The sequence below is a fragment of the Hippopotamus amphibius genome, chromosome 4, assembly GCF_030028045.1.
Source record: "Hippopotamus amphibius kiboko isolate mHipAmp2 chromosome 4, mHipAmp2.hap2, whole genome shotgun sequence".
Lineage (NCBI taxonomy): Eukaryota > Metazoa > Chordata > Mammalia > Artiodactyla > Hippopotamidae > Hippopotamus > Hippopotamus amphibius.
The window spans coordinates 163227175-163236074 of record NC_080189.1 but is presented as its reverse complement, the minus strand read 5'-3'; the positions used below and the strand labels follow the sequence as shown (position 1 = coordinate 163236074).

The 8900-nt window shown below is 41.3% G+C and overlaps 1 pseudogene; it reads left to right on the top strand.

Moving 5' to 3' along the window:
* The first annotated feature begins 3155 nt into the window (after positions 1–3155).
* Positions 3156–8582, top strand: LOC130851985 (cyclin-dependent kinase 1-like; annotated as a pseudogene).
* The last annotated feature ends 318 nt before the right edge of the window (positions 8583–8900 follow it).

The window sequence follows — 8900 nt, the reverse complement described above, 5'->3', positions numbered from 1 at the left end:
TCACTGGGCAACTTCTTTTATGAAGTGAAAAGTAAATGGTATTTGTTTTCTTTTGAAAAAATTAAAAGATAGCAACCCTACATAAGTTACCCTGCCTTTCTTTTTTTTAACTTTTGCTCCATGAAATCCAAAAATCCATGACCCAGTGAATGAATAGTGAAAGTACAGGAAAGGAAAGAGGGAGGGGACCAAGAAATACGTTTAAACTATTAGGAAGTAATGAAGACTTTGCAAAAATAATTATCAGCATTAAATAGGCTAGGGAATACTTGGAAAATGTGAACACGTACAAAATCAGCAAATCTTAAGAGTCTGCATTACTGTGTTTTTGGGTGGGAATATGCTAAAGCTCTAACATTTTTGAAAAGTAACAAAGAACAGAGGGACAGGAGTGCGGGAAGACAGGTGGAGGTTTCCACCCTCCTAAGCCAAAAAAAACAAGAGCCCTAAATGGCCATGTTTACGAAAGCTAGCTTTAGCATTTCAAAGAAACAATGGAAAAGAGTTTAAAACATTTAAACAAAGATGAATAGAGGTCTCCTGGACCACAAGATACAAGCAGAGATGCAGTTACCAGTTCGAATCAGGAGGCAGAATCCACTGTATCAACACTCAGAGATGCTCAGTAAATAGAAGCAGCCGTTGTTAGTATCATTACTGACACATTGAGTTCCCCTGACCATGCAGCCTTTTTCTTTCCTCTGCTATGACTTGAACTAGTATCCCATGTGGCATTTATACACAAGCCTTGAAAAGAACCAAGCTGATGGCTAGGAAAGTTTCCCAAAGATTCTGTCCTTGCCATTCACCCGAGGAAACCGAGAGTGACCAGAGACAGGGGAGCACAATCCAGGTTGGCAAATGGAGCCCAGGCCAGTGCCTTTCAAAAGGGCACCTCTGTCTAGAGTCTGTACACATCTTCTTTTTTTTTTTTAATAAATTTATTTATTTATTTATTTTATTAGCTGTGTTGAGTCTTTTTTGCTGTGCGCAGACTTTCTTTTTAGTTGCGGTGAGTGGGGGCTACTCTTCGTTGTGGTGCACGGGCTCCTCATTGCCATGGCTTCTCTTGGTGCAGAGCACAGGCTCTAGGCACATGGGCTTCAGTAGTTGCAGTACATGGGCTCAATAGTTGTGGCGCACGGGCTTAGTTGCTCCGCAGCACGTGGGATCTTCCTGGAGCAGGGATCAAACCCGTGTCCCCTGCATTGGCAGGCAAATTCTCAACCACTGTGCCACCTAGGAAGCCCTAGAGTCTGTACACTTCTAAGCACACATCAGGACCTGCTCTACTCAGCCTCTCTTTCCAGCACACCGCAGCCCACCTCACCCCACCCGACCCCACCCCACCGAACATAGTTCTCCAGCAGCACCTTTTCCTACTCACCCTTGTCAGCCATCAAAAGCTGAGGAAATGAGCTAAATACAAGCAGCAAGTAAGTGGCCGGGCTGCAATTTGAACCATTCAATCAATTGCAGAATCTCTGCTCTTATCCACCAAGCAATAGTGCTCAATGACTTGCCCTACTGCTCCCAACAATATCTTTGTTGCAGCAATGAATTGTATTAACCCGAGGCCCCTACGGGTTGGACCTGTGTCACTAACGCCCCTGGTCTGCCTGGTTGTGCCGGCTAATCAAGTGGAGGCTTATACTTTGGCTTCCTGAGGAGTCTGCCCTAAGAGACAGAATACACTGCCCAGAGTATCCATTCCCCTGGGCACTGCTCACCGCATAGATCAAGGGCTGGGCATTTTCTCGATATAAATTATGTGCACTCATACCAATGAGCTTTGTGGGCTGACGGATCAGTATTGGGGGCTACAAGCCCAAGGGTCAGGCTAGGCCACCGAGACTTCCACAAAGAAATGCCGCTGAGTAGCTGTACGCCCTTGTCTAAGTTACCGCTCTGTGCCTCAGTTTCCTCAACCATGAAATAGGGATAATAGTCTCTACCTCATAAGATTGGTGTAAGCATTTAATGAAATAGTAAATGTAAGGTGTTTAGCAAATGCCTACTATTTCGTAAGTGCTCATTAAATGTTTGCTAACTATTATTATTTATGGGGCACTTACTAGTATCAAATTTATCAACCAATGCGAGAGAGAACACGTGAGCAAGACCGTGCCTACAGAAGGCTACACCAGGCCAGAGGACTTCAGGGAAGAGGTACTCAAGTTAACCAGCAAATTTCAGAGAGAAGACATTATTTTGAGATGAGTCTTGAGGATTGAACCAACAGGTGAAGAATGAAGGCAAAGACATTCCATCCAGACAGACAGGGTGAACAACTTGGCAGAGACACAGAGGACCTTCGTGTGCAAGGGATATACAAATAAATACCAATGTGTAAACACAATTTCCCCTGATACAGGCATGCCCATGTACAATATCACCGGAAAAACCTCCAGCAGAAATTCCTGGAACACAAGTTTTTCCAAAGTTGATTCAGGCGTTGAACTACGTATGCAATGTGCATTTTCTATATACTCACGTCTAGACAAGCGAAAACCTCAGCCCTAAAAGAAACTTAAGGGGAAAAGCATCAGCCCCTAAATACATTAGAAACAGGAACCTCTCCCATGAGGGTAAACATGCTTTAGAGAAGTGGGCTCCCAGACCTGGGAACTCGTTAGAAATGCAAATTCTTGGCCTCACCCAGACCTACTGAATCAGAAATTCTAGAAGTGGGGCCCAGCCATCTGGGTTTAGAGAAATTTGCCAAGAAGGAAACAAAGATAAAAGGAACAGCAGTCCAGGCAACAACTTGTGTGAAGAGCTGTGCCCACAGTGCCCAGAGCTAAGCACAATTTAACCCAGTGGCTAAATAGCTCAGGCTCTATAAACACATCGCCCTGGGTTTGAACCCCAGTTTTTGTGCCTAATGACTGCTACTTCCCTTAACCACTGCATCCTCACCTGCAAAATAGAGATAATGATTCCTCCCTTTTAAGATTATTCTCAGGACGTGGTAAGATGGTACCTATGAGGCAATGCATCGAGCAGCTCATTAAGTGAGAGCCAGCATGCCTAAAAGGGAGCTCAAGCAAACTCCTCCTCTCCAAGAGTGATAACATCTCTATGAGTTCTAACAGCTTTTGGAACAGCAGCCTTCAAGTTGGGGTGCACATGCCTTGGGGGTATGGCTTGGGGACATGGACAGACTGAAGAGGATCCATTCCCAAATCCTCAACTTTCCTACAGACTCCCCTAAAACGGACCTGCCTGCAGCTGGGGCATCAGGCAAGTCCTCCTTCCCCACCTTCCCTATCTTCTCTTTCACAGTAGCCCTCCTCCCACTCACCAAAAGCAAGGCATAGTGCTCACACATCTCAAATCTTACTACAACAAGTCCTGGAGTACAAACTTCCAGGGTGCCAAATGAGGCGTAAATGGAAATATTGAGGTCGTGAATGTCTCTAATGAGAGGGGAAAATCCATTTACAAATAAACTCAAATGACTGGTTACAGGTCTTTTCCCTAAGTCAGGTGTTTTCCACATAATCGAATGGGGACCTAATTGAGCTGTCAGCTGATAGATTATTAAAAATAATTTTTGATGATAGACCACTACGTGACTTTTAATATATGACTTGGAAGTAGTTCAAATAATTCAAATGTAACAACTTTCCTTACATTTCCATTTACTATGTGAACGTTTCAGAACTTTCACCTTTTTTTAATTGAAATATAATGTTACACTAGTTTCAGGTGTACGATGTAGTGATTCAACACCTGTATATATTGCAAAATGATGACCACAATAGGTCTAGTTAACATCTGTCAGCACTTATGTCTTAATAAACAAAAAATAGGCTTGCAATTGATGCCAAACTGTCTTAATCAAGCAATAAGTAATATTCACCCACAGATACATGATACAGGTTTTTAAAATGCCGTCTATCTTACAGCAGACACATTTCCGATGAATTTCACTTCTGTGTTTAATAATTCCATATCAAAATGTATAATATATTTATGTTGCTTTTCTCAATTACATAATATAATACTTTTAATGATAATTCAATCCAGAAGAAATGCTTTAATACTTAAAGCCTTCTAGTCACATGAAATGTTTTAAAATGTTGCTTCAATTTATATGTATGTTTTTGTTGCAGAGAAGCATGATACAGAAATCAATAAAAAAAACTTTCAAGCATAAAAATACATTACATTAGGAGAAAATTCTGTGGGGAAAGTGGAATGAAAATGTGAGCTCAAGGAGAAAAAAGAATGATGTAAAATTTTCTGACTACTAAAGAAAAGCTCACTTGTGTATTTTTAAACAGAAGACAGTAGTATTAAATCATTATGGTATTTAGATTGGAAACTTTAAAAAGAGCAATGTAAAGGTTTATTTTAAAATTTCAGTATTTACTATTTGCCAAAAATTACATTCTTTGTCATTTTTTTAATGTAAAGTCATAATGAAAACTGTAGATACCAAGTTAAAAATGTACAAGGGGGTACACTGTCTCAAAATTTTTTCAGGGGATATGCAAGGAAAAAATATGAAGACCTCTGCTCTAGAAAATCTCCTCCTTATCATTCTCCTCTTTCTTCAATAGGTGAACGTATTAAACAGAAATTACATTCTCAGTGCCGTGTTAGATGCTAAGAAGCATTCCAGAGATGTAATCATCACTGTCTCTGTTCTCAATAACTCACCACCTAATTGAACCAACCAGAAAAAAACGATGCAAGCAGTTGCAGTATGTGGTGTGGCAGACACTGGTCTTGCCCACATGGTGTTCATGGTCTCCGGGGTCCTTGCTAAGCAAATCCAGACTGTATTTAGGACAGCAGTATGCCAGGTAAATATGCAGTTTTTCGGCCTCCTTTCCTGTTAGAAGTGAATTCTAGCTGGTGAGACATAAGTAAAGATCTGAGGGTTTCTGGGAAAGCTTTCACTTTCCTAATAAAGCCATATAGATGAGGCTAGCTCTGCCTGTCCTTTCTTCTTCCTAACTTGAATGCTGATGCAATGCCTGGAGCCACAGCATTTATGCCAAAACTATGAGGCAGCAAGCATGAGGACAAAAGGCAGCACACTAAGGATGGCAATATGGACACATGAAAAGATCCTGGGTCCCTGATGGCATAGCTGAGCAGTGAACTAATGCCAACAAGGGCTTACCTCTAGATCTTTCACTACATTAAATACATGTATGAACATGCTTCAATTGCTGTAAACCAGTGCTAGTTGGATATCCCAGTTACTTGTACTATGTAAAAGCTACTTGAAAACTTAGTGACATTAACATGTCATTTTATTAAGCTCACAGATTCTGCAGGTCAGGAATTCAGACAGGGAATGGTTTGTCTCTTCTCCATGATATCTGAAGCCTCTGTTGAGAACACTCAACCAGGTGAGTGACTCAAACACCCAGGAACTAGAATAGCTGGACCTGGAGAATCCGTTTCCAAGAGAGCTTCTTCACTCATGTATCTAGTACCGAGGTTGGAATGATCGAAGACTGGACTCAGTTGGGACTCTTGACCAAATGCCAACACACGTGGCCTCTCCATATGGCTCAGGCTTTGCACAGCACAATGGCTGGGTTCTGAAAGCAAGCATTCCAAGAGACCCAGAAGGAAGTTGCATGGATTTTTATGACCCAGCCTCATGTAGGTATCAGTGCCATTTCTGCAGTACTCAGCTGGTCAAAGCAGTCACCAGATTCAAGGAGAGGAGACACAAATGCCAGTTCTCAATTGGAGGTGTATAAAAGAATTTGCAACCGTTTTTCTGTTAAACACTACATTGGTTGAGGTTTTTTTTTCCTTGCAACTTAATACATTCTTAACTGATACAATGGATGATGTAAAGTAGATGTGAAGCTGAACAGCAAAAAGGAGAGCATATGCCAAGGTTACAGTGAGGCCTAAATAAAATAGAATAAGAAGGGCCTAGTATGGTGCACGGCAGTCAGTAAGTGCTCGATAAATGCTATACTTGTGTTTATTTATTCAAAGAACTTACCCACGTAGGAAAACTGGATGAGTATCTACCATACAATTGACAAAGAATTAGTATTCCCCAGACATAAGTCAGAGCCCCACACCTCCCTTAAGGACTCAGCAAGCTTTACTGACATTTGTGTAGTGCAGAGCTTAGAGGACTTAGACAAATTTTTCTGGAGGAAAACTAAAACAGACTTGAGAAGATCTTCTGATGTCCAGGCTGATGTCAAGCCTTTTCCCTGCAAAGTCCATCCCCACTATCGCTGCCAATTTGGAAAAATCTGTAACATTTCTTACAAGAGGCCAACCATTCCCATCTGGGATAAGTTTTCTAAATATTAGATCTGAATTGATTTATTTTATCCCTAAATGCATTGGGCCACAATCTTCCTGAATGGATTAAGTCAGACCTTCTATTTTTAGCAGCTGGCTCATTCAGTCCATCTCCTTACTATAAATACTTGCGTGTGCTTGTTTTAAAGTAGAACTCTTTTGTCATCTGATTGTCCCGGTCTAGATTAGAGGGGGGTCGAGGAGAGAGAATGAAAAATGAGACAGAGGATAAAGAGAGACTGCCTTGCTCTACTGGGCTCAGCAGCTATTTTCACAGACTCTCAACATCCATAGCCACCCGAATGCAGAAGAAAGCGGAGAGGTTCTAGCCCTTCTCAGTGTGTTAACCTTGAGATGTTGGCAGCTCTGTGGGACTTGATGGAGCCACCCAGATTCTCCTATCATTTCACCCACTCAAAGTTTTGTTTTCACAATCCCATGTCTCAGTCTTGCTACTCATAACACATGGACACCAACCCCAACCTCTGAGGCAGGCCAAGAGAGGTTTCTGCTGGTCTTCATGCCCTTGAGTGAAAGTAAATTATCATAATATCTCATATCCCTCTCCCTGAAGTCTCGAAGAAGGGGACATTGAGCTCTCAGCAAAGCTGATCAAACCCTTACTGAGCTCAAAGCACTAAGAAGAAATACGTCAGAGTCAAATTAAGGAGTGGGCCTGCCAGGCAGCTGCATGGAGCACCAATACCTAAAGAAAGCTACGTTCAAACATCACTGGGTGCTGGTATGTCACTGGAAGTCAAGGAGACAGAGGGAAAATGCAATTTAAAAACTCTTCTCCGGAAAGTAGAATGTGTGGTCAAAGGAAAACTGTAAAATGATCCTGAAGTTGTGGCTAAGACCCCTAAGGGCCATGATTTCAATGGTGAATATTTGTCATTTAAAGTAGCTAATATCTTAATAGTCTCCCTATTTTGAGGTTTCTACCAGCAGTCCTCCTTCTCCATTCTTTTTTTTCACTATCCTAGCTTTCGGCTCCTCCTCCAAATTAAAGTTGAAAAAACATTTTGATAGAACAAATATATTGATTCAAGGGGGCAGGAAGTTATCAACAGTCTACCAAGATTCCCACATGTCTCTGTCTGGACACATCCCCCAAGGATCTCAAAGGGTTACAAAAACCCACTTCTCCAAGTTTCAAGCACCAAGGAAGCACGGTGATCCCAAAAGCAGCCAATGGGAGCAGAGTCTTCCAGCTTCTCTCAGATGAAATGCAAATGTGCTTCAAATAGTAGTAAAGTATTCATCAAATATTTTCAGAAACAATTCATACATGATGATCCAATGGGTTTTATCTCAAGAATGCAAGGCTGGTTTAACATTCAAATATCAATCAATGTAATTCAACATATTAACAAAACAAAAAAGAAAAAAAAACATAATTATCCCAATAGACTGAGAAAGATTATTAGAAAATTATTCATAATAAAAGCTCTCAGGGCTCTTGGAAGTTGACACAGATATGGTAGCTGCATCATTGCCTCCACCAGCCCTCTGACACGCCCAACCGCATCCTCCACCATCACAGAATAATAATCCAGGATCTACCATTCCTGCTGAGTAATTGTGGATGATTATTCCAAAATAGAGAAAGTTAGAGAAGATATCTATGAAGTTACGTATCAGGGTAGCTGCAAAACTACAGGTCAAGTGGTATCCATAAAAATAATCAGACTAGAAAGTAAAGAGGAACTGTTTCCAGTGCCACAATTCAGGAAATTTCTCTTTTAGAACTCTGTCAGCCAAATATAGTCAGTCTTCAAATGTGGTTATGCAGGTTACATGTTTGAATTCCTTGGATCTCAAAAATACTTGGAGTCTATCCCTCCAGGTCTGTTCATGGATTCTTCACTTGAGAGTTATTTGTACCAATCCCTACAAGGGATTGTGTTTTGTCAGCCTAGAAGAGCTCTTCACAGAGATTTAAAACCTCAAAATCTATTGATAACAAAGGAACAATTAAAAAAGTTGATTTTGGCTTTTCCAGAGCTTCTGTCATACCTATTAGAATATACATACATGAGGTAGTAACACTCTGGTATAGATCTCCAGAAGTATTGCTGGGGTCAACTTACTACTCAACTCTAGTTGACATTTGGAGTATAGACACCATATTTGCAGAATTAACAACAAAGAAGCCACTGTTCCATGGGAATTCAGAAGTTCATCAACTCTTCAAAATATTCAGAACTTTGGGCACCCCCAATAATGAAGCATGGCCAGAAGTGGCATTCTTACAGGACTATAAGAATACATTTCCCAAGTGAAAACCAGGAAGCCTGGCATCCCATGTCAAAAACTTGGTTGAAAATGGCTTGGATTTGCTTTCAAAAACATTAGTTTATAATCTGTCAAATTGCTGGCAAAATAAAAATTAGCTGCCCATATTTTAATGGTTTAGACAATCAGATTAAGAAGATGTAGCATTCCGGGGACTTCCCTGGTGGCACAGTGGTTAAGAATCTGCCTGCTAATCAAGCAGACACAGGTTCGATCCCTGGCCCAGGAAGATCCCACATGCCTCGGAGCAGCTAAGCCCGTGCGCCACAACTACTGAGCCTACAAGCCACAACTACTGAAGCCCG